General features: G+C 44.9%; 1 non-coding gene across 1 annotated transcript; it reads left to right on the forward strand.

The window, feature by feature from the left end:
* The first annotated feature begins 5,237 nt into the window (after positions 1-5,237).
* LOC142562573 (U1 spliceosomal RNA) lies at positions 5,238-5,400 on the forward strand. The gene has a single exon (XR_012823924.1). It is a non-coding gene; the product is annotated as a U1 spliceosomal RNA (small nuclear RNA).
* Positions 5,401-26,969: the final 21,569 nt, after the last annotated feature.

The following is a 26,969-nucleotide window of genomic DNA, read 5'->3' on the forward strand; positions in this document are numbered from 1 at the left end:
TTTTCAGCGTAAAAAGTTCTCGGGGTGGCTTCAAGGTGGACCCGCAACTAAATTTGGTTCCACTAGAATAAGAGTGCGAGAAGGGTAGCAGCTGGCAACTAGGTTAGGGCTCGGAATGCAGAAATGTTCGTTTATGAAGAATAATGGTGCCTTAAGGAATTTCGATGTGAATGCGCAGTCCTCCACTATTGTGTATCCCGTATCAACGAGCTGTTTATAAAGGTCATTGATTCCTCTGTCGTTCCATGAGCGTGGCATTGAGACGTTAAAGCAATCAATCAGCCACTCAGTCGACGAAATTTATATAGGAGCAACCACCCGGTGCAGGCAAGCATCGCACAGTACGCATGCATACTTACAAATACAACGTGGCTGACGCTTTAATAAGTTGCCAAACAACCGCGTTGCGGGCCTGCATAGACAGCTGGCATACTGCTCGTAACCTGTGAACATCGACGTTGCAAATGCAGCTCGTTTGCGTTATGTCTGCCCTTGCGGCCGATAGAGCGACCGCGTATGGCGAAAACTCAGTCAAGTCGAATTTTGCTTCTTACGTGCTCATTGGGAAAACTATGCAAATAGATGTGTATTGTGGCGTGCTAATCTCATAGGGCGAACCCTTTCATAACTACGTGTGTTATAACCAAAGCTACGCATTCATAACCGAAGCTGTTAGCGTATGCCGGAACGCGCGCGGCGTGCTTTCTGCCCCCCAGACGCTTCCTCGTGTATCGAAAGATCACGTGACCGGATCGTCGTGACTGAGGCCAAGAGAGGTCTATTCTCGGAGCTCATTCAGTTTAAGCGAAAGCCTTTCTACACTCTTAGGCAAAGTTACACCCTTTGGCTTGCCCCTTCTGCCACACAACAATAATCGTTATCTGCCTTGATGCGTTTCCTTTCTTTAACGCTGCAAGCCCGGAACTTTCCAATAACGAACGGCGCGCGGGTTATCAGCATAGAACAGTTTACACCATTTGGAGTGCCCCTTCTGATAACGCGCGTGCCGTTCTTTACTGGAAAGTACCGGGCTCGCAGCGTTAAAGAAAGGAAACGCATCAAGGCAGATGACGATTATTTTTGTGTGGCAGAAGGGGCAAGCCAAAGGGTGTAACCTTGCCTAAGAGTGTAGGCTCATGGTGAAGTTGGTTAGCAGACCTGACCGCCGGAGTTCCTCCGAAGCGTCATCACGCCATATGAAGACAGAATAAACACAGAATAAAGAATGCAAAATTATTGATAGTGGCAGTTAGTGAATGATAACGTTACAATAGATTTTGGTAGAGGGTAATAATGACCAGTAATTACTACTTATGACTACTAATGACTCCGAAATCAATATGTCTAACGATGGCTTGTAATGACGACAATTGATTAAAAATTATTTGAAATGTCTAGTAATCAGCAGTAATGACTAACATGACTACTAATAACTTGTAATGACAACCAATGACAACGAAATGACCAATATGTCTAACGACGGCTGACTAAGAATGCTTACTAGTGAGCAGTAATGACTATTAATGAGTGAAATGACCTGTAATGCCTATGAAACCGCCAATATGTCTAACGACGAATTGAAACGACAATTGATTAGAAAAGACTAATGTGCTTACTAATGAGCAGTAATGACTAATAATGTCTGAAATGACTTGTAATGACTAGTGATGACTATGATATGACGAAAATGTCTGACGCCTTCTAATGACCACAATTGATCACAAATGACTAAATATGCTTAGTAGGGAACAGTAATGACAAATAATGACTGAAATGACTTGTAATTACTAGTAATGACTATGAAATGACCAATATGTCTAACGACAACTTGTAACGACTAGAATTCATTAGAAATGACTAAAATGCTTAGTAATGACCAGTAATTACTAATAATGACTGAAATGACTTGTAATGACTACTGATGACTACAAAATGACGAATATGTCTACCGACGAATTGTAACGACTACAATTGATTAGAAATGACTAAAAATGCTTAGTACTGACCGTTAATTACTAATAACGACTGAAAGGACTTCTAATCACCCCTAATGACTAGATATGACCAATATGTCTAACGACAACTTGTAACATCTACAAATAGTTAGTAAAGACTAAATATGCTTAGTAATGACCAGTATTGACTAATAATGACTGAAATGACTTTTGTTGACTACTAATGACTATGATAATACTAACATGTCTATTGACGGCTTGTAATGACCACAATTGATTACAAATGACTAAGTGTGCTTAGGAGGGAGCAGTAATGAGTAATAATTACTGAAATGACTTGTAATGACTACGAAATGACCAGTAAGTCTAACGACAACTTGTAACGACTACAATTAATTAGAAATGGCTAAAAATGCTTAGCAGTGAGCAGTAATGAGTAAAGGAAAGAAGAGCAAGAGAAGAGGCAAAGAGAAAAAGGCAAATGATAAGGGGAGGAAGAGTAGGCTTTCTACGTTCACTTCTTAAGAGAGTTCTTAAGAGACCCTGTAATTTTCTGCTTGCTACCTATTCGGTCAGTCGGTATTCGTGTAGCGTCCATCGATCTCTCGCGGAATGTTTGAGGGCATTAATGTCGCTGCGCGAGAACGCGTAATCACGTGGTACTGTTCTTCAAATATTGCGCGATTTTGCGACAGCCCGGAAGAAGAAAAAGAAATAACCACAGCCGCTGTCACAATGGAAAGAAATTATTTGAATGTTTCTTAATAGTACTCTACATCTCCAGTGAAGATTTTCACGCTTAGACAATACTTAAAGAACTGGTTAACTAATTATTTGTAAATAATTACCTAAGACCATTAAGATGCAGCTCAAGTTGCGAAAGAGGACAGCGAACAATGCCTGCATTCGCAGCTTCTGATTGTCCGGGGACCACCAGGTTTTATTGAAACACTGGAATGACACGCCAACCCTATCTCAGCGCTTATGCGGCTGCTGTGGAGATAGCTGCCGCCGATTTCAACACATGCGGATTGCTGTCTTATCTACTGAACCTCTTGGCAAAAATACAATTTCTTATGCTGTATGCATCAAGTAAATCATGGTGTCAGCAGCTACGTAATCTGTGTCTACTGAATTTTAACATGGTACTGTCATTTGGCGAGTTTCTATGTAAACAAAATCGGTGCTGCTATTGCGAAGAGTTTTCCTACTTGGATCACAGCGTGCAGAACTGCCAAATGACGCGAAAGTTGGACGTATTGTATGTGTTGGCCTAGATGTAAGCATTTCACTTGAATTTTGTGTCTATAACTTGTGGAGAATGGAAGACACTGCTCTGTTTCTTTTGGGGGGGGGGCGCCACTTTGAATTTTTCTATTTCTTTTTTCCTTGCATAGGAAGTGTGATTCGGTCGATGCTGCGCATATCAACCGAATTGCGCATGGTTGAAAAATAATGCCGTAAACTTGGCAGTGCAGCTCTGCATGCCACGCTACCTTCAAATGTACCTTTTCCTTTCATCTCGGTTCATTGGCTACTCCAGCAGAAGGCGTGTAACGTCTGACCGAGTTTTGTTATCCCTGCATCACAAAAACGAGGGAGATGGGCAAGGCAGGACAAGGCAAGGCAGCTTCTACGTCTTGTCGAGTCTTACTTCCCCTGTCCTGCTGTATTGCGAACGTAAAACAAGAAGCAACTCGTAGTAACACGGCAACTTTCCCAGCTCGATAATCGGCTGTCCTACCTCTAAATGCAGAGGATAAGAGGAGGGTGCGGCTGGTTCACTGCAGCTTCATAGAATAACAATTCAGCACTGCTTGTTATTTAGCACTGTCAATGTGTGTATGCGTTGAATTTCTGCTCGCAAGGCAAGCAAAAAATGACTTAAGCGCAGGAATTTGAATGTCAGCTGGCATAACAATATCTCTCAAGTTAGCGCGAGAATATTTTACAAAGCGTGGATGAGGGTGTATGTGTGCACGTGGCTTGTGTGCTCAGGGTGAGGGTGGAAAACAAACTACTGAGGTCATCTGTCCACCGCTACTGGTGCCAAGGTCATCGTAGATTCGGTTCTACGCCGCAGCCAGCGCATGTATATGAAGGTGCAGGGCCAAAAGCCTCTGACGCAATGCCAAGATATAATTTAACAAACTTCGAATTGTCAAAAACCCAACCGGCATTCTGGACATCCTTTCCTTTTTTCGCCGGCCTTCTTTGGGTTGTGTAACCATGTCAATCATTCCAGAAGGAAACCTTCCAAGGCTGCTTTCGTATCGAGTTTCTTCAACAGAACTAAGGTAAATATTTCAGTATAAGCTTTCCTGAGCTATAGTCAGATGAAATAAACAGCACAGCTCCATTTGTCGCGAGTATAACTTCTGAAAGAAAAACATAAATAACAAGAGTATACTTGAGACACTCTACAAGTCTTAAACACTTAAATGCTTTATAGGCGAAGAACTATTTCGAATGTTGTTTTACTGTCTTTATCAAGGTGGTCCTAAATATAATCACTTTTAAAATTTTCATCGATGTTGAAGGGGTCTAGCAGTCTGATTTCAGATGTTATTAAATGAAAGAGAATAAATGGCGCGCAGCTTTTTTTTTAGTATCTAATTCATTTTTAGTAGATGGAATAGTAGACGTTTTTACTTTAACCAGGTCAGCCGTGTGCGCAATAAAAATGTAATTATCTGTGCATCAACTTTAAATTTGTTCAGGCGTGTGACAGCGCTGGATGAAATTGTCAACCTTGAGTTCAGGGCTGCGATTTCTCATTCAGTAATATAAGACGCGCCATTAATCAAAATTATTTACAATCGGGGGGTTCACGCGCCGAAATCAGGATATCATGACGTTGTAGTGAGTATCCGGGTAAATTTTGTATCAGTTGTGCTTAAATATATAGATCCACGAACGCTTTTTTGCATTTTGTCCCCATCGAAATTCAGCCGCCACGGCCGGGATCGAGCTATCGAGCTCGGCTGCTCGTGGTCGTAGGCACTTAGTTAACGCGGCAGGAATGGCAGGGCAGATGAAAACAGCACGTTAACTTTCTGCCACATTTTACTCGCATAAGTTCTCACTTGCAGCTTAGTCAGGAGAGCATTGCTCTAATTTAATTTAAAGGTTTGTCAGCACGATGATCTTCTGTTCGATACGTCACTTTAAACATCTGTAACGGCTTTGTCGCCTTCCCAGATTGACTTTCCATTGACTTGTTTACTTGTACCACATGACATCGTTTCAGACATGGCGTCGTTTTCCAGCTGTGATCCCTGCATACTTACCTGGTGCTGGGTTTGCGGTGATCACGGAGGCCACGGCCCCGTGCGGAGGCCACTCCATTGCACTGCGGTTGGCTGAAGCACGCCACTTCCCCAAGTCGGGGTAGCTGGAGCATGAAATTTTTGGTAGTGGGGCTAGGCGTGCGCGCCAGCCCCCATTATGAAAATCAAGGAGAAGACATGTAGCGTTACGCACGCGTCTGTTCTAAGAACTAGGGTAGTAACAAAAAAAAAAAAAGAAAAGCCAGTTCCACGCAGTGAAGGCTTTCAAAGCAGCGAAGCTGATGGTCGTTTTCTCAAGTTTGAACTCGTTTTTAGCGCGATTTTCAGGAATCTTTCGTCTCGTTGCCATCGTTTTGCTGGATTCCAGCTTCGGTTCCGGATTGCGCACATTGTTCAGTTGAGTGAGGTCGTGATCAAACCACAGTATATCGCACACCTTGTAGCTGTGGCCGCCCTCACGGTCGAGGAATTCTCTCTTGAGCCATCCGTCGGCACCCTCCGTGAGATTAATCTCTCTGCGACGACATCTTTGCTCGGCCTCCTACTCTCGAAGTTGGAGGGTTAGCTTGCCTCTGCTGGTGCTTGGCTCGGGTTGCCTTCTCCTGAAAGTGGGTGTTGGCTTGCCGCACCAGCGCTTGGCTTGCGTTTCTCGCTCTGGATGCTCAGGGTTCGCGCGACGTCGGCGCTGCCAGTCTCGTGCGAGCTCCGGCATTTATTGTGCACTTCATCATCATCATCACCTGTACATTATCATCATCACGTATGTGCCCTTCATCTTCATCGCGCGTGTGGGCGCATTGTCAGTGTGGACTAAGCCGAGGGTCCTTTGCCGTGTATTTCGGACTCTATAAAGGTGACGGTAACGAAGAACGCCAGAAGTGAAAGAAGAGGAAGATAATGGTAAGTAGAAGGACAGAGCAGTAGTGGGCCAGGAGCTCCGAAGCCGCCCCCCCCCTCCCATGTGACACTGGACAATGGACGGTGAAGGGTCGACTTAGAACAGCTCCGCGGTTAAAAAAAATCACTGGGGATTTAGCGGTCAAGGCAACGTAGTCCCAGGGTTCGTTAGCTATGGTAGACCGACTAAAGGCGCACAACATGGACTAATTAGGGGCTTGAGCGGCACCACTGTGACTGCGTGCCGCCCGGCATTACCTCATAGTCGCGTGCGCACATTTATCTAAAATAGCGTAGCTTTTAACTCAGTCTACGCCAGCTTATCGGGGTGCAAAACAAAACACCGTCGCCGGGATGGTATATCGCAAAGCGTCGTCGAAGATTGTATCGTCGGTTGTCTGCCGTTGGCTTGTGCTTGATGCGTAGGTATGCGAGTTGTGATTCTGCGGCACGCTGCAGAAAGATGGCGCCGTTGAGATGCTCCTCGGCGGTGACATGCTGTAGCATGTTGAATTGTTGCATGTTGATGCTGAATTGTTTCTCGCACTGTGGTCCGCTTACAACTACTTGACTTGGGCGATATGGTTCACCCTAAGTGGATCGCTCGTCCTGTTTTGTGTGTTTTCAATTCTCTTCATCTTCTTCGCGCTGCTTCAAGTTCTACTCGCGAAGGTTACGTAAGGGAAGGGTGGCATCCCACTTCTTGTGTTCGACGTCCGTGCACATTCCAGTCGCCGTTATCAGGTTACCTCCAGCTGCCCGGATCGAGAAGCACGTCGAGGTTGGTGGTTTGCGGTCTTGCGCTAACGTTATCTCGCGACGTCGGATCATGGCTATTACGTCGCGTCGTCGCGTCTTCTTCAGGCGGCGAGTCCTTTCCGGCTGAGTTTCGTCGAAATGGCAGTGTGCCGTTGCTTCATTGTGGAGGTTGATCTTGCGTCGGCGGTGGAGGATCTTCTGTATTTCAATGAACAGCAGCCGCACCTCCATCGGTTGCTGCTTTTAGTTTAGTGCAAATTGGCTCGCAGACCGTCCGCGGATTGGACCTGTGTAATGTAGCACTGCAGTAACAGGTTGTGCATTGGCGACGGCGATAGGGAAGTTCGTCGGGGTCTCCCCTGAGTTGCAGCCAAATAGACAGATGTCATGTACTCAATCGCCTTGCTGTGGACGCAGAGATTGACGGCAAAACCTGGTAGTCCTTCTTAACAGTATGGACATCGGCAATAGACGCGGCCGGCTTCTGCGCAGTGGTAGCAGAGCGGGCGGTGTTTGGGTGCACGCCATACGTCTGTCTTTCTCGGGGCGTTGCGTGGGATGATGAGCGGGTGCGTTGGCGGCAGCAACTAGGGGCAGAATTGCCCAGTTACTGTGCTTTGGTGTGGGTGAGGAGGGAGACGCGGACGACCTTGACGAATGTCATCCCTTCCGGTTTAAGCAGCGGCGAATAAGATTCAAATGACTGCTGGATCTCCTCTCTGACGATGTCAGCGATTAAGGTTGCTCGAGGCTGCGTCGACGAGTACATGTTCCGCAGTTCCACGCGTACAACGGCTCCGATGGTCTTTCGGAGATTGTCGGAGCCTAGTCAAAGGATTTCTCAGTTTTGCGAAAGCACTAGGCGGCTATGTTGCCGAATTTGCATTTCCAGCATCTTTTCGATGCCCTTGGCTTCCTTCAGAAATTTCGCACGGCATTGGCCGGCTTACGGATTAAATCCATCGTAAAGCTCTTGCTTCAAACCGCGCATGAGGAAACACGATTTCTTCTCAGGCATGTTATAGTCGACCTAGCTGAAGAGAGGGTTAGTCTCTTCCGTAAAGACCGCGGTATTCACATTTGGCAGCTGCCCACCTGTTTCGAGCAGAAGTTCGACTAACTTTAGGCGCACGACGAATATTTGTAGGAAGACGCTGCTAAACCGCTTCGACGATATTAGGCTGGACTCTCGGTTCCCGAACCACGTTCTGGCGATGTCTTCCAATGAAATAGTCGTGCCGCAGCTTATCGTCACAGTTTCAATTGTTAACGTGGCGCCTCTAGCGCAAGTTTACAGCCAGGTTTCCGGATATTCAAACGATGATGCGTGGAAGATCGGTGGCTCCCTTAGTTTTAACGCGAAAGCGTCAAGGAGCCGTGTCGCAGATGTCCAACGTCGGCGTCCAACGTCCGACGTTGTACGCCGACGCAGGCTGTTCATGTGACGCAAGGAATTCACTGAAGCAATTGAATTTCGGAAGCTTAAATACGTGGAAGAATCGTGAACGACGACTTACAACCTACAAGCACGCAAGCTGTCTGATTGTAATTTGAATACACGAGAAAACAAGTTTGTTACGCGAAAACACAAACCCCTTTTCGAGCGTTTCTACAATGCACAGACAGGAGACGGCATCCACTGTTTGCGCACACCGGCGCGTAAATATCTCAGAGTCCACAGAGCAGCGCGCCCGCTTCTTTGAAAGAATTCCAGATGGTGCTCGCCTCCGCCGCATCGCAGCCCCTACAAGAGGCAGCATTTGACCAGAAAGTCCGCCTTCGTGCATAGCGTTCACCAGAGCGTTTCCCGGCAAACGTTACGGTTACATACGCTGCAGTTGCCGGGAAGCGTGAGAAGTAGTCAGGACCTTTGAATGCTATCTGTTCCACTCTTAAAGCGAAGCTTAGGCGTCCTTCAATTTTTTGCAGAACAATCGTTGCCGGCAACATCGGGGCCTTCCATGGAACCACTCACTGGGTCATGATCTTCCCAGTCTTCTCGAGCACGCGTCCGTACTCTTTCGGTAGTCGTAGGTTTCGGCTAGCTCGCTGGCCTATGGCGACGTTTACAGTCTTCACGGCTTGCAGGGTGCATCCGGTAACAGCGAAGCACCTCTATGAGATGTCGCGTTGTAGGAACGGTAAATAACACAATAAGAAGAGCGGTGTGCGACGAAACACCTTATTGAACAAAGCGCGACTCGGAGAAGAAGTTACACAAAGATTGTTTGGAGCATATGAGTCGATCGTCCCGGAAGTGAGTTGCGGCTAACGAGCGTTTCGCATATTCCTACATGATTCATGGAAGATTTAAGCGTAATCATTGGTGCTTTCACGCCTTCCAGAATGCACAACTGTATTCGCGTTACGCGTGCAATTTGTTTACACAAGGTTCGACTGCAACGTAGAAAAAAAATACAATCAACGAGACTGACAGAATGTTCTGATGCACGTTCTCGCGTCATGCGCTGAGCGGTAACTTAACATTTGTTAGATGGGGAACCGCATTCACAGGAAGAATATATAGAAGTATGCGTGTGAGGATGCCTATAAAAACTGCATCTCAGTTTTCCTGTCATTGCTCACACAGATGCGTTTGTCACATCAGGATAAAAAGGTTCTACAGCTGTAACTAGAGAACAGCGCGAGTCACAACAGATGGCGTCCAAGTGGATAAAAGACTACGCTTTAAAACTTTACACAATAAAACAACAATTTTCGTAATGGGAAGACGTATGATACAGTGAAGCTCCAAATCATTTAAATACAATGGAGTCTCACTACTGTCATCAGCTTAGTTTAAGGTATACAACAAAGATTTTCGGTATGAATACATGAGCCAAAGAGGGAACCTAAACAGTCAATGCATTCAACTATAGAGAAATAAGTTTTCCTGAGCGTACAATGGCGTGTACATGTTGTCGTAAAAGCTATCTCTGGAAGGCAAGAGGGCGTAAGGACGTTTATAATGATAGACATTGCTTGTAAGTTGCCAAGAAAATGCCTCCTTTTTTAAATGCTTATCAACTAGAGATGTTCCCTTCTATCCACAATGCAAGATCATTAAGCATAGGATCCATTAGAGCTTGTTTACATGCTCACTATCAAAAAGCCTGCAAAAAGAAAAAAAAATTCTCTAACGAAATGGCGAGTCAACGGTCTTGTGCGGGCGTTTCGAACTTCCACTTGAACGAAACACAAACTTCCAGCCCATGAGGGTTTTTCTTGAAACAAGCCTGCTAAAGCCGCGTTCGCGAACAACACACGCAGTTATGCAAACAGTAAGCGCCCGCCAGGTCCTGCAGTGTACTTCGACATTGAAGCATCCCGAATACTTCTGGCGACGAAGTGTTTTCTCGTAATTTCGAGAAACCAGGTGGCCATCGTTCACATCGTGCACTTTACTCAGCCATTTTAAACGTCGAAAGAAGCCGGTCTCTGCGCACGATGCGTTTAGTTAGTTGCTGAAGTTGTCAGCGTGGTTTCTCTGCAGGGCTTCACTCTTACGTAACTTGTGCACTAGTCGGAACATTACGGCTGCACATCCCTATGCGTAACGAGGTGTGTAAGCAGTTGAAATTCGTCTCCAAATGAACTTCCACATAAGTAGCACTTATTATTCTGACACAGACGTCCATCCATGGTTTCTTTCTCTGCGAAACGCAATGCACACTGCATATACTCACACGGCGTTTTGGCCCCGTGCAGACATTGGAGGTGACAACCGAGACCCGAGTTTTTCCTAAAAGTGAGATTACATATTTCGCAACGGAAAGCTGTGTCACTACTGTACGAGTTGAGCTGCCTCTTGTGTTCATATTTGGTAAAAATGTTTTAGTACATTTTCCGCAGTCATGAGGTTTCTCGTGTGTGCGAGTGCTCTGTTGTCGAGAGAATGTCGCCTGGTGAGCGACTGATTTACCACACGTTTCGCAAATGTAGGGTTGCTCGCCTGTATGTGTGCGCTTATGGATATCTAGATGACTGAACTGCCGGAACGATTTTTCACAAATACGGCATTGATAGTGTCTCTCGCCTGTATGTGTGCGTTTATGGCTGTCTCGGTTAGGAGAGTGCCGAAACGATTTTTCACACATTTCACATTTGTAGGGTTTCTCGAATGTATGAGTGCGCTCATGGTAAGATAGGTGACTAGGCCGCCTGAACGGTTTATCACAATTGCGGCATTTGTAGGGTCTCTCGTGTGTATGTGTGAGTTTATGGTAAGCTATATGATTCTGGCGGAACGATTTTTTACATATTTCGCATTTGTAAGGCTTCTCGCCTGTGTGCGTGCGGGAATGTAGAGCTAGATCGCCAGTTTGGCGGAACAATTTGCCACAGGTTGCGCATTTGTGGTTCTTGCTTGTTGTACTCTGGTAGCTTTTTAAGAACTTCGAATTCTTCACCGACGTTAGTTCACATGCTTTGTAAGTGTGGGCTCTATCGCCCGTGTGTTCGTTGGCGTGCCCGTGTAAGGCATCGCGTCTGCTGGAAACACTGCCAGAGACAATGCAGAATCCTTGTTCTTCCCTTCCTCCTCTTCCAGTAGCATTCCTGCAAGTAGACGGTCAATGGGGCTCAATATGGGCGACTCTCTTTACGGGATGACAAAACATATTTTTGCCAATTGAGAGTTCGGCAAACTAAATCGCGCGTTTACAGTAAGGCGATTTGGTATTTGTGAGCTGTATAACTTGTTCGGGTTGTCTGTTTTCTTGTATGAGTGTTTGCATCTGTGTGCGCACACGCTCGAGCTCCTGTTCAAATTTCATAGTTGTGGCGTCTGTGCTTTTTTATACGATGCGGAAGCTACTGCTGTCCAGGTTACCTCGTTTACTTTGGTGGTAGTCCTCTTGAGTGAGGCTTCCTTGTTCTTTCGTTGGTGCTGCTGGGGCCCTTTGTCTTTGAGTGCCGCGGTAGTTGGTGCTGCCTGCTGAGCTTGCTTAGGCGTCCACCGAGATCGCCATCTGGGCGACCGAAAGTGAGGCCGGGCGTGAGAAGGTGAGCGTGATCTGGACCTCGGGTTGGACGCGGACTGGGATCGGTAGACGCTCGAAGACTCCGCGTAGTCGAAGTCTTCCTGCTGAGCTGAACCACCACGGGAAGGGTCAGCCGCCTTGGTCGACTGAGTGACCGGTTGGGGCTGCTGTGGGGGTTTTGAGTGTGGTGGTGGCGGCAGGTTTCCCTCTGCCAGAAATACGCTCGGCTTGTTGCACACGGTTACAGCCGTAAGATGGGCTCCTCCGCTAAGAGCGCAATTCGGAACACAAGTGTGTCCGGCGTCTGGGTTAAGGTGGGCGCAGATGATGATGATGAAAAACTTTATCCCTCTTTAAAGGGAAGGGGGCAATGGAATAGAGGGTGGGATGGGCGCAGATGATATACGCACAAACCATTGGGTTGGGGCAGGAGTCTGGTCGGTGTCCAGTGGTTCTACAGAAGTAGCAGAATTGCCTTGCCTACTGGTTGTCTCGGCAAGGCATCTCCCCTTCGTAGAAGGGAACAACGCAGTAAGAAAAACCGTGAGACAGGAAACTATCACTTTATTGGGCGAACGTGAACCCACAAAACAAGTTCACTAGTACAGAAAGATAGTTCCGAGCACATGCGTCGGTCATCCAAGAATTTATTTACTGCTAACGAGCGTCGCATATTAGTACATGATTCATCGAAGATTCCAGCGTAACCGTTGGTGCTTGCATGCCTTCCAAAATGCAGAACTGTATACGCGTTGCGCGTGCAATTTGATTACAGAAGGTTCGACTACAACGTAGAGAAAGTGTATAGTCGACGAAAAACATCGAGAATGTTGTGATAATGCAGTCGCGTCATGCACTGAGTGGTAACAACCTTTGTTACCTGCGAAACGCATTCACAAGAAGAATATATACAAGTATGCGTGTCAATATGCCTAAAAACTGCATCTCACATTTCCTGTCATTGCTCGCACAGATGCGTTTGTCACATGAGGCTAAAAAGATTCTGCAGCTGTATTTAGAGAACAGTGAGTCTTGACAGATGGCTTCCAAGTGGATAAAAGACTGGTTTTTGAAGCTCGAAGTCACCACAATAAAACAGCTAAAATTTTCGTAGTTGGAAAACACACGACATAGTGAAGCTCCAAATTATTGTGATCTAATGCCGTCCCAATACTGTCATCAGCTTAGTTTTTGGTATACAACAAAGATTTTTGTTATAAATACAGGAACCAAAGGGAACGAAAATAGTGAATGCATTCAAAAAATTTTAAATGAAATGTTTCTCATGTGTAGAATGTGTCCATATATATAGTCATAAAACTTGTCTCCGGAAGGCAACAGGGCGCAAGGACCCTAAATAATGACACATTACTTTTTAGTTGAGAAGAAAAGAGTACCTCATTTTTTAAATGCTTTCCAATAAGAGGTGTTCCCTTCTATCGACATTGGAATATCATAAAGCACAGGGATCTTTAGAGCCAGTTCACTACTACGCTGTCAGAACACCTGCAAAGAAACTGACAGAACAGGGAGTCAAGGATATTGTGAAGGCATTTCAACCTTCTAATTACATAAAACACAAACTTGCAGCCCATAAGGATTTGTCTTGAAATAAATTTGCTAATGCTGCGTTCGTGAACAACAAATGCAGTTATGCAAACAGTAAGCGCTGGCTAGGCTCTGCCGTATACTTCGACATTGAAGCACCCCAAATACTTCTGGCGACGACGTCTTTTCTCATAATTTGGAGAAACCAGATGGCATCGTTCCCATCGCTCATTTTACCAGGCCGCTTTAAACGTCAAAACGAGTCGGCTTCTGCACACGATGCGTATAGTTAGCTCCTGGATCCTCTGAAAGAATATCAGCGTTGCTTCCCCGCACTGCTTCATTTTCACGTTGGTATGCAAAAGCCGCGGGCGAATTGGTTAACTTGCCCACTAGTCAGACTATTATGTCTGCACAACCCTATGCGTAACGAAGTGCGTATTAACTTGATCGTAGTCTCCGAATGCATTTCCACACAATTGGCAGGTAATATTCTGGTGCAGGTGTCCATCAAAGGTTTTCCCTGCGAAAGCAAGTCCGCTCTGCGTACACAAATGCGGGGTTTCATCCATGTGGCTTCGACGGTGACGGCCGAGACCTGAGTTGTTCTTGAAGGATGCATTACATATTTCGCAAACGAAGACTCTGTCCCCACAACACAAGCTGTGATGACGTTTGAGGATTTTTTTGGTTTTGAATGGTTTAGTACACTTCTGACAGACATGGGGTTTCGCGTCTGTGTGAGTGGAGTTGTGTGTACGGAGATTCGATGAGTCCGCGAATGATTTACCACATGTTTTGCAAGTGTACGGTCTCTCGCCTGTATGTGTGCGTTTGTGGATATCTCGGTGATGAGATTGCCGAAAGGATCTTTCACATATTTCGCATTTGTAGGGCTTCTCGTTTGCGTGCGTGCGGTAATGTGCGGCAAGATAAGCAGCCCGGTGGAACACTTTGCCGCAGGTTGCGCATGTGTGGTTTTTGCCTGTTGTATTCCGGGAGTGTTTCACTGAATTATTCACAGAATCACTTGCTTTGCAAGTGTAGGCTGTATCGCCCGTGTGTTCCTTGGTGTGCCCGTGTAAGGCATCCTGTCTGCTGGAAACATTGGAATATGCACTGGACAACTCTTGCTGTTCCCTCCCTCCTGTTCCAGTAGCATTCCTGCAAGTAAACGTACAATGGGGCTCAAAATTGGCGACTTTTGTTACGTGATGATAAAAACATTTGCCAATTGAGAGTTGGACAAATATAAATCGCGCGTTCATAATAAGGCGATTTGCACAATCGGAGCAGGAACCTGCTACATTTATATTTAACACTCGATTTGGCTTCTAGATTGGCAGAAATTGAACACTGGAGCTTTTGTTGTGTCTATTTCGTTAAACTTTTGAAAACACAAACAATGGTCTGTGGAGTGGATAATAAAAAGTGTTGTTATATATATTACATTATGTAAAGCCTAAATGTAACCTTCGCAGACGAGTAGAACTATCTGAAAACGAAGGTTATGTAAGCTCTAAAGATTAAAAATAGTCGTACTTCTTGGACAAGCTAAGGAGGAGCATTCAGGCAAAGGTCCGCAAACGTGCCCTCGGAAGTGCGAGGTTCGGCACTGAAACAGACCGTATTGCCTGAGCTAAAACACGTTTGTTTTTTTATACAAGCCCTTGTAGATAAGGAGGGGTAACTTAATTGCAAATGCTTAAAAGGCGTACTGTAGTACTGGCGTTATCTCTGACAAATACGGGGGGGGGGGGGAGGGAGCTGCTCCTCGTCGGACATATGTCAATACACAAATATCACGTACATATCGAATAATATGAAGAGTGCCAGAGTTTTCAAGCGCAGTGGATTAAATCTGCTGCGGAAGGGTTCCTTTTTTTGAAGATCCTATTCTGCAAATATACAGTACAACGCTCATTGCAATGTTCGTCAATGTAACATAAAAAAAACCCTCTATTTCCTTCTATTCATTTCTTGGCCATGAGATTTCTTGTGCGTTAATTTCATGAAGTTTGCATACGTGGAGTTGGCATTGTTGGCGCGTGATCATTCCTACCGTTTAAGGAAGAAATGTAAGAAAAAAATACGAACTGAATACGACACATGCACAAGTGCCTCGTGTATGCGTTCTCTCCTGTCTGCTGTTTTTTGAAGTTACTACCCTGTTTGTACTGGATGAAAATTGTTTGCTATATTGCTGTTAATATGCTATTTATCGTTTACCTATATTTATTCTAAAAAGATTGAATTATGGGGTTTTACGTGCCAAAACCACTTTCTGATTATGAGGCACGCCGTAGTGGAGAACTCCCGAAATTTCGACCACCTGGTGTTCTTTAACGTGCACCTAAATCTAAGTACGCGGGTGTTTTCGCATTTAGTCCCCATCGAAATGCGGCCGCCGTGGCCGGGATTTGATCCCGCGACCTCGTGCGGAGCAGCCCAACACCATAGCCACTAAGCAACCACGGTGGGTTATATTTATTCTAGTCATTGTTCACGTGACTCATGGAAGGTTATGGTGTCATTGAACTTATGTGGTGTAACTTAGTACGTTTTTTCTAATCGTGCTCGCTCGGCCCGTATCTAGACCAGATTACGTAATTTTTACATCGTAAACATTTTTTAGGTAAGTAAGTAAAGAAATAAAGAAATAAGAAATTTAGGAGTTGGGATAACTGGCCATGATAGCAGGATTAGCGTTTACAGAGGACCCGGTCTAGGCTGAAGAAAAGACTTCTTCAGTGACTTACGTTTGAATTCACAACTAGTTGATGGTATTTCATTGAAACAGTCAAATTCCAGCAACCGCATCAATCACAACTTTGATCTAGGTTGTCAAGTTTGAAAAATTTTGAAATTGCAAAGTTACGAGAAAAAAGAAAAGGTTTATTAAGTTAACTGCACCAGGTCATAACTTCCTGCATCCAAGGTCATAACTTCCTTTTTATACATTTCCAGTTTGCGTGAAGTTTGGGTTTGCGAGGATTTCTGAAGTATCTGCTTCTAAAATAGTATATTTCAGGGTGCTGCGTAATACAACCATTTTGTGCAATTTAGATGTGGCATTAGGTGCAGTTTAGAGAATCGCGGCGTTGGCTTTATAGCCGAATTGTTTCAGAATTTTTGATACGTGCGACGTAAATCAAAAATGCAATTCCTTAAAATATTATTTATTTTTTTTCGAATGCAGAAACTGGAATATTGGTGCAATTGGTTGTTCCACAGATTAATCTCATTTTCAATGTACTTAGGTCCTGAGCTAAAGATTCCTGTTACGCCAGCGCCATATTGTCTTGACTGCAGATGACATTTGGCATTTCAGGCAAAAACGCTTTCATCCGTCGCAGAAGTTCGTCAGTGGAAGTATAATTGAGCCATAGGCAGCGTTCCGTGTCGTTTCACTGAGTTCCTCCATCGAAAGGAATTCATACAAAAGTTTGGCTCACCAAGCGTCGTTCCCAAAAATGTCCGATGGTTCCTGCATGCGCGCGTAGCTTGTACTGGCCATTGGGCTGCTGCTGCTGTAGACCGGAAGTGTGAAGCCAGTGCTTCCGGTTTCTGTGTGGCCTGTATGCCCTGAAATAGAGGTGCTGATTTGCCATCGTGCGACAACAAGGCCGGAGAATTCCGCGATAAGAACGCGCAGGAAGCAAGAAGAAACTCTGACAGCGCTGTGGCCGTCTGAAGTAATTCTCTAAATTCAAACAACAAAAGTTGGAAGCCACAACGTAATGTTACGAGAAAGACTCGCGTGTGTTTCGGGAGTTGTTCGTTGCTACATTCCTTCGGCTATTCTGCGCTGACCGGAGGTCGGTTGACCTTGCAAGGGCTGATTTTTTGTTATCTCGCTTCTTGGCGCGCTTTGATAATGGTTGTGCTCTGTGATAAGCAACTCAGCGGCAGACGACGTTGCTGTCGTTCATACAAGAAAACGGTACATGCAAACGCATGTACGGAACAATCGCTGCATAGTAGGTTGCTGCTGTTATTGAAAAATAAAATGAAGTAAACATTCCATATTTTACCTTTAAAATCTCTAGAACGAGATCGGGCTTATAAAAATATCAGTTAACAACAAAAAGCGATGAATGGTTCACGAAAGCAATTTGTCATTCGTTATGATGAAACCTGCACATCTTCGCAAATTTTATGGGTGATCCTCATATCAGCGCTGAGATAAAGGACATTTGCGTTAGCAGAGCAAGGTCATTAAGGTTCGAGTGGATTCCAGCTGGCTTGGCTTTCAGCGGGTAAGTTCGGTTGAACTCGGGACTTGTGGGCGGACCTTGCACTTTATTGTCATAGTATATTGGATGAGGCAAAGAATGCTTAGCAATAAAATTACTTAACCGAAGCAAGAAAAGTTTGGATCAACCGAATAGCGAAAAGGTGCATGAATGACATTTACTCAACCATACCTCAGACAGCGGCGATGCTGTTTAACATTGGTGGCACGGTAAAAGTCCTCTGGTGGTCAAAATAAATCCGGAGTCCCTCACTTTGGTGTGCCTCATAACATCGGGGTAATGACACCTAAAACCCCGGAATTCATTCGTGCTGCTTAAATGTATTGTGTACGATAGCAAACGTTAGCTTCCTCAATCACCTTGACGGCGAGGCGTGGTATGCCAGTGACCGAAAACCTTCCCGCACCTACCGCAGTCGGTGGATGTGCTATCAGCCAGGTGGTACTGCGTGTTCCATTGGTCAACACAGGTTGTCTCAGGAATTCTGCAACACAAGACAGATATTCACATGAACACTGAGGCAATAGTGGTTGGACAAAGATTGTAGCGGAAGCCAACGTTTTGACTAGGGGACACAACAGAGGAGGACAAGTTCCTGTGTGGAAACGTTCGCCTCCAAAATCCTTAAGGCACGCAGGAATATTGTACTGAACAATTTAGTGCGGTCTATGATATCGGAATGAAAGAGGCCCCGTACCAATATAGACGCTGTCTTCGCGGAAGGGCGTAGCTATTACATCTATAATATGATACTAAAACAATAACGATAGTAAGGTTAGTAGTATTTAGACAGTGTATATTCCAAGACAAGCTCGCGTATTAAGTAAATCCATGTTATACCACGTGCCCCAACGACACGCATAACACATAATCTAATGACCTATAACATGCCCGGTCAGAAAGATGGCGTGATGAGGAGGGCCAGCGAAGGATACTGTCGATGCTTGTCCCAGAGTGAACGTTCCCTAATGCCTCTACTCTTTACAAGTGATTTCTACCGCATTGGTCAAGACAGCAGGAACATATTGCGCACCAAGGCGTCAGACTTTTCTGCTTGCCGTCTCTTGGTCGTCAAAGTGTCCTGGCTCTTCGAAAACGGTGCCGATCCGAAATATCAAAATCCTGCATTTCCATGCATGGAATACCAAGGCGCAGCGGAAGTTTTTCTTCTACGTAGTGTACTAAAAACCGATGCGGCACCTGTATTTGCACGCAATAGAGAACGTGATGTCTTAAGCGCCGACCGCGATTTGTATCTCGCTACAATAGTCGATTTAAACTTACGCCTACGGGAACTCTGGCCGACGCATTCGCTTTTAAGGCTATACATATTCCCTGAATCTGCGCCACCAGTTATAGACTGATTTATATGGGAAAGTCGTGTCAAGGCAGCCGCTTTTGTTCAAAGTGCACGGGAACCCTCTTTGCGTAAGGTAAGGGAACTGCCGCAGTGTGTACCGAGAGACGTTAGCGGCACGGAAGCCAAATAATATTCCGCGGCATGCAGCAAATAGCCAAGGATCTATCATTGGCCGTTCATTCCTCACCTGAAACTTGAGAGGCTAATCGGCCGAAGATATCACACGCTTGCGAACCAGCACAGTTACGCTGGCTATTTAACGATTGTTAATGACGAACTCATGTACACCCATCTAACCATCTCAGAAACTGAAGCCTCGTTTGTCAACACGTCTCAACCCACCTGCCAAGGCTTATTCTGCCGCGCTTGTGCAAGCTTATTCTTTATTGCAATAACAAGTATATGGACATTCCAGACGCAGTTATGCCGTCGGCGTCAACATCGCCGTGACGTTCTGTATGAATTCCGAGGGCGATACTACGGTATCCGCTCCCACAACGCTGTATGTGACATTGTAAGCACGCGTTTATTTAACTTGTCATGCACATCTTTGACATCAGACCATTGGCTTTAATGCGCGAGTAATGGACGCATAAGCCTTTGAAGAATTTCGGTATGGGGCATACATGTGCAATTATATTATTACGTGGATGTGAACCGAATTGACAATTCAGCGCAGTATGACTAAGCGAATCTGTGAAACAATCGAGAACGCACGCGCGTAGGCGCAAAGCAGAGCCCAGTGCAAGTGTGCTAGGCCAGCATGTCCTGCTTTACGTTTTCATGTCTTTTCATTTTTGTGGGGAAGTCTTACACTGATAATTGCGTAACGCCACGTTTTGGTGTGAAGTTCTTGAACACAGGCGAAGTCGAGACGAGCATATTGACGTAGGTGTTACCATTTATTTCTTGCCCTCTCTGTGGAAAGAATGAAGGAAAGGCGAATACTTGGCAAACTGTATGGACTGGACTCGTGAGCGTGCTTGCACTTCTTTACACAAGCACTGCAACTTGCCATATTATCGGTACAAGACTCGCTTGTGCAGTTGTCCTCGTAGTTGACATTTGATAGCTACGTATCAATCAGGGTGAGAACCCCTCAATGGCGTGCGGAAGTAGGGCAGGCTAATTTAAAGGAACATCTACTTTGATATCATCAACGATGGGTAGTGCTTAATTACAAGAAAAAAAGAAATGGTGAGATTACGCAGAACTTCCCATGACATTCTGACATAATTCGTGTTCTCTTACTGAGATATCTGCGGCTCAGCAAATGATTCAATTACGGTTACCTAATAACTTTGCTCTTATGGCCTTTGAAGCGTTTGGTGAAGAGAATGATAAAAATATAAAAAAAACTGAATTCCGGGGTTTTTATGCACCAAAATTACGATCTCATTATGTTGCAGGCTGTAGTGTGGGAGCACGGATTAATTTCGACTGCTTTGTTTACTACCAGCGCACCTACGCTACGTTGCCTCGGTACACTTAGACATCCTCTGTATCATTGTACGCACTTTCTTTTAGATGAACATCTCGCTCCTCACTATGTTCATCTCATTTCATTATGAGGCAAGCCTTAGTGTGGAAGTACGGAATAACTTCGGCCACTTTTCTTACTGCATGCGCACCCACCCTACACGGCCTCGGTAAGCATAGACATGCTCTGTTTCATTTTGACATCTATCTCTTAGATCAACATCTGCCTCCACATTAAGTCCATATATTTCACAGGGGGGAGTGAGTCTCCAAGGTAACCATCCTGAACGCGTGCCTTCATGTCTAAAAGGAGTAACATGCTGCCGGTTTTTTTTTTTTACTCTGTCCGTGTCCAGTCGCGCTCTTACAACTATTAAGTATGACATGTCGAGCTCGGCATGCCGAACGCTCAAAGCTGCTGACGCAGTGCCTGTTTCAGGCATCAGAGCTGGCCCTTACCGGTGGAAATTAGTGAGTAAAGGCATGATTTTTCCCCGGGTAGCCATCTCTCTTGTCATTGAGTTTCTTTGGAAATAAACTTTTCTAGATGTGGGCTCACCTGGCGCAGCCTTCTGTAATGGCAGGTGCTTGCTCCATGCCTGTGCGGCTTGTGTTGGGCATTGCTTCATCAATGCTGGTGCTGGACCTCAGGCGCAGGTAACTCCTGTTACCATTGTCAGTGACACCTGTACGGTACAAAAGTACAGCAAAGGTCTTCATTCCCCGTTTTGCAAGGGCAATTCATAGGAAATGAATGCTTCATTATTATCGATGGTCCGAGGCAAGAAGTTTTAGTTGTGGGGGAACCCTACTGCAGGGCTACCGGAGTCTATGTTTTCCCATCTATAACTATTTCTTGAATCAATGCAAGAACTTCGTGCTCAGTGATGGGGATACCGAGGGCGAGCTTAATTCTTCTGAAGATTATTACGCTCTATCTCATATCGCGGACACAATAGGAGAGTGGTCGAATGAAAATAGGACATGTCGATTTCTTGTGTGTGCAACGCTTGACCCACCATATTTGCTGGATTATCTAGATATAGGCGCATTAGGTACATGGTGGTGGAGTTCATTCCTTTAGCGCAACTATTACGAGCACTACACCTAACGCCTTACAGAGGAGGAGAAAGCAAAATTGAGAAGGCACATTCTACCGAGGGATTATAACTTTTTTTAAGCCTGATCACAGATTCTTCACCTATGACACATACATGTGTCACGACGTACTCGCCTTTCAGGAACTGGTTATCCGAACCCCGTTTGGCCACTCCTGCGGCTGAAGCTCCTAAGCTCAGGTGGTATGCAATGCATATTCAGCAACTCATTAAGAAATCGAAAACGGTTGTCCTCGCCAATGGCCCTTTGTATGCCATCAACAGACTATCAACAGACCATCAACAACGATTGGTCAATGCGATTGTCTAAGATTCGTGTTGCAGACAGAAGATTACCTTGGGAAGAAATATGGAAGTTTAATTCACGGGGCAATGTCATTAAATGGTGCAACAGAAAGCGTCAAATTGCTTTAAAAGTGTGGGATGTGCGGATAGCGCTGCAAGAATTGTAGCTAGCAGCGTATGTTCCCTATTTTCGCGGAAATTGCGTGGCATTGAAAAAAAAAAGGAAAACAGGAGAGATTAAATGGCGAGAATACGGCATAAGCCTTCTCAGGATGCGAGGAGGTTCCCTATAAAAGAATGGAGGGCACACCATATTGCTGAATACATCTTTATATTTATTTATTTATTAAGTAGTGCTAGCCTGAATTCCAGGCCTTAAGCAGGAGTTGGTTACACTTCGGTACAAATGTACCTGAACAACAAAAAGAGCACATACAAACAATGGAACTGGAGAAAAGTGACTGGTTTCTCAAGTACGGCACTGAATTATATAATGTCAAATGGTAAAATGTTATATAAATATGAACACACATCATATCGCAATAGTAGATATATGAACACACATCAAGACATATTAGAGAAGTGCGTTGCTCAACAATTGACAATGTGAAGGAAATAAGCGAAAGAAAAGTAATTGTTTCGATGCGTTATACATGTCAATGCGGTGCACAATATAAAGAAAATATTACTGTAAAAAGATCAAAATAAAGAAAAGCAGGATATAAGTGCGACGCTTTCATAAAACGTTGCTAGATCATTGGTGATAAGACACTAATCATTTCGCATATTGAAGTGCGGCAGTGAAAGCGGCAACGGAAGAGCTCTCGATTACTTCTACGGGCGAACGATTCCAATCACGGATGGTACGGGGAAAGAAAGAATTCATGTAAGTGTTGGTTCTACAATAAATTTCGCTAACTTTTTTTGAATGAAAAGAACGAGTCGAACGCTGCGTAAGAGGTTTCAAGTACGTGTTTTTGTCGATTCCAAAGTTATCATTGTATATCATGTAGAATATTTTTAGCCTTTCGCGGTACCGTCTTGTTTGTAGGGATTCTAGATTTGCAGAAATTAATAGAGCAGTTGGCGATGTTTTGCTGCTGTACGAATTAAAAACGAATCTAGCCGCCTTTCGCTGAATGCTTTCTAGTTTCCTTATATTTGTATTGGTGTGCGGATCCCACACTGCAGCAGCGTATTCGAGTGTTGGCGTTATATACGTTTTGTAGGCCAAAAGTTTTACATCTCTTGAAGCTTTGGGAAGTGTTCGCCGTAAGTAGCCTAGTTGTCTCATGGCTTTCTTGTGTATGTATGTGACGTGATCATTCCATCGAAGATCAGATGTAATAGTTACCCTATTAGAAAGCCGGCTAAGAATGATCATCACATTATTACACCCACTGCCATAGTGTCGACGCCTTCGTAGGTCACAAAAGCATTAAACGCCAATTCCCAACTAGATCACTAAAGATATGAGTTGCAATAGCTTTGACTTCCAGCGAACTACAGTGCGATTGATTAGGCGTAATTTATGGAGTTCATTTTTAAAGTCCAGCATACTCACTTTTGCTAGTCACGCCATTAAACTTTCAACGGGCATCAGTCAGTGTTATGAAATAGGTTGCACAGATACCGGCAGAACGAAAAATGCTTGACATATTCATAGAATGCTAATCAGCTTACTGAATAGAGCATTCAGTTTGGAAGGCCGTTGTAGCAGCTAGGCGTAGACTTTCTTGTAAACAGAGCGGTATAATTTTCAGGTGGCGCCACACTCATTGGAAATCGTTGTGTACTGTGATTCTTAATCTGTCAATGCGATTAAAGCTCATTAAATCTTCAGAAGTATATGGTGGGGATACTTTGTAAAGATTTATGCTAACAGAGCAAATAATTGTCTTATTCAGTTACGGTTTCATTAATTTTGTAATGTTTAAATTGCAGTTCTTGCTTTCTTTCCGAGTATAAAATAACAGAATTTCAGCAAAAATTCATTTGGGCTGCCCTAAATTGTAAACTGTAACTTGTATACAGTGGGATGTGTCGTCTGCTCATAACATGCTACTCGGGAACAATTCTCACGCTGTGACGAAAACGTTACAGCACCGTTACAACCCTCCGGTATAGACACCTTAAACGCCACCCTAAATGCAGATCACACGCTGGGATGTTACGAAAACATTTTCTCTTCTAAGTTGGATCGGTTCAAAGAAAAAAGTATCCCGTGGTAGCGCGATGGACCGACTGAAATTCTGCTTGCTAAACAAAATGGAAGACCAATTGGCACGCACTGGTTCCCGTTGTGAGTGAATTGGTCATGGCATCGAACCTAGTCTCGCATTCTGACGTGACCATCTAGAAGCGTGCATTCGCAATTCAGTCATAAGTACAAATTAGTTCAAAGTCTTGAACTGCACGACGTCATATCAATTTGCGTGTATTCCCATCAGCGCAGACCGATTGAGAGCAAGGACAGGAAAGGCAGGGAAGTCAACGAGACGAGCAGCCAGTTTGCTAACCCACACTGGGGCTGAGGGAAAGGGGACACACATTTCTTGCAGTGGACATTGATGAAGTGGCTCATGCGGAAACAGTGCTGGAGCCGCTGGTAACTTGTCTCTTTATACGCAATCAGTGCACCGCTTCCAGGGAGCACGTTGGGGCTATCTCCTATGTTTGTTGTAAAGGCAAGTGACCGTGGCCTACGTACCGTCAACGTTGTAAGTCCCGTCGGTTATTGACCTCTGCTGAGTGTTCCATTGGTAAAGCCAGGTGTCGTCAGAAATGCTGCAGTTAATAAAGGTGTTGGTGTTAGACACTTACAGCTGAATAAAGGGAAAATGAGACATCCACCCGTTCGTAGCAATTGCTACAAAGGAAACCCACACGGGTTCCTCGAAAGAAAAGCCTCAAAGTTGAAGAAAAATTCGTCCTGGTCCGGGACTCGAACCCGGGACCACCGCCTTTCCGGGGCAGCCGCTCTACCATCTGAGCTAACCAGGCGGCTAGCGGATGGCAGGGCGAATCGAATTTGTCGACAACACGAAGCAAAGGCAAGAGTTTGACGTAGTAGTTCTGCGGAAACCCGCAAGGTGGACAGAAGCAATGAATAAAGGGAATAAAGGGAAAGGGCGGCTGCCCCGGAAAGGCGGTGGTCCCGGGTTCGAGTCCCGGACCAGGACGAATTTTTCTTCAACTTCGAGGCTTTTCTTTCGAGGAACCCGTATGGGTTTCCTTTGTAGCAATTGCTACGAACGGGTGGATGGCTCATTTTCCCTTTATTCATTGCTTCTCTCCACCGCGTATTTCCGCAGAACTACTACGTCAAACACTTACAGCTGTGGCGAAAAAGTTGAAATTTTGTTAAAACAATGTTCAGGAAAGGCAAAGTAGTGTTTACTAAACGGGCTACTTGAAATGTTTCGCACCCACTAAAGGCACACTGCACTGGCCGGAAAAGCACAAACGGCACACGGGGCAACATCTGGTGCAGGGCACTCATCCACCATAGTCGAAACGTCCCCTACCTTGACTTGCACGAACATTGTTAGCTTAATGGTTATATTACAACGGGTATCATGCCTCCGTGTGTACTTTCCTATATAATATGCGTGCTCCACTTGCCGCAGTGACAGAATCCTAATAATTCTGGAAGAAAATATTTTGCTCCACGGAACATTTTTTGTGCAATAATAATAAAACAGGTTGCGGCATAAAGAAGACAGTGTGCGGATGGTTTCTACAATGCTGATGAAAAGCAGCGCTCACGTTAGAAAAATTTCCCTTTGTACCCGCATGTTGTGGTTCGGCATCGCCGTGGAGAATGTAGTATTTTCGCGCTAATTACATTCATGACTCGTGCATCCCGGAGCTGTGAGAAATACAGTGCATTTTGGGTAGTATTTGAAATTATGGGCTTAAATAACTGGCTCTCAATACAAAACAGATTTTGTCTCATAGCCAAATGTCATTTTGAACAGTTCAGAATGAGAGGATGAATTCGAATGAATTGCCCCTCAACGAAGGTGCTCATATATATTTCTTGGCAAACTATGCTAAGTTTGCTTCTGCTATGCCAGTCGCAGCTGCTTATCTGATAATTTAATGAAGGATCAATTTTATTGTGAGAATAGAATGAAAAAGGTACAGTCACTTTAGCATACGCCATAGAGGGTGGAAGTTAATGTCTGCGCGCTCAAGAGAGAGCCCTCGAATTAGTCGATAGTTTCGTCCGAATGAGTTCTTGCTTCTTATTACTTCTTTTTCCCAATAAAGGCTGTGGGTTCGAGCGCCCTAATCAGGCTACCTTAATTAAGTGGGCCTTAGTCATATTAGCCCTAATTAACACCTAATGTCGTGGATTCGACTCCTATCCAACATCCTGAGTTCAAGTGCCTTAATTGACTCTGGAATAATTGACTCTCTATTTTGGCATGGTTAGTGGCGTCGAATCAGCATAGTTGGTTGCTAACTCTGGAGACCAACTGCAATGCATGCTCACTGACCTGGAGAGGCAATGCAGAAGGGTGGGTCTAAAAATTAATCTGCAGAAAACTAAAGTAATGTTTAATAGTCTCGGTAGAGAACAGCAGTTTACGATAGGTAGCGAGGCACTGGAAGTGGTAAGGGAATACACCTACTTAGGGCAGGTAGCGACCGCGGATCCGGATCATGAGACAAATGACCAGAAGAATAAAAATGGGCTGGGGTGCGTTTGGCAGGCATTCCCAGATCATGAACAGCAGGTTGCCACTATCCCTCAAGAGAAAAGTGTACAACAGCTGTGTCTTACCAGTACTCACATATGGGGCAGAAACCTGGAGGCTTACGAAAAGGATTCTACTTAAATTGAGGACGACGCGACGTGCTATGGAAAGAAGAATGATGGCTGTAACGTTAAGGGATAAGAAAAGAGCAGATTGGGTGAGGGAACAAACGCGAGTTAATGACATCTTAGTTAAAATCAAGATAACGAAATGGGGGGGGGGGCATGGGCAGGACATGTAATGAGGAGGGAAGCACTGGTTGCTTGTCCGGGGT

Source organism: Dermacentor variabilis, chromosome 10 (assembly GCF_050947875.1).
Source record: "Dermacentor variabilis isolate Ectoservices chromosome 10, ASM5094787v1, whole genome shotgun sequence".
Classification (NCBI taxonomy): Eukaryota; Metazoa; Arthropoda; class Arachnida; order Ixodida; family Ixodidae; genus Dermacentor; species Dermacentor variabilis.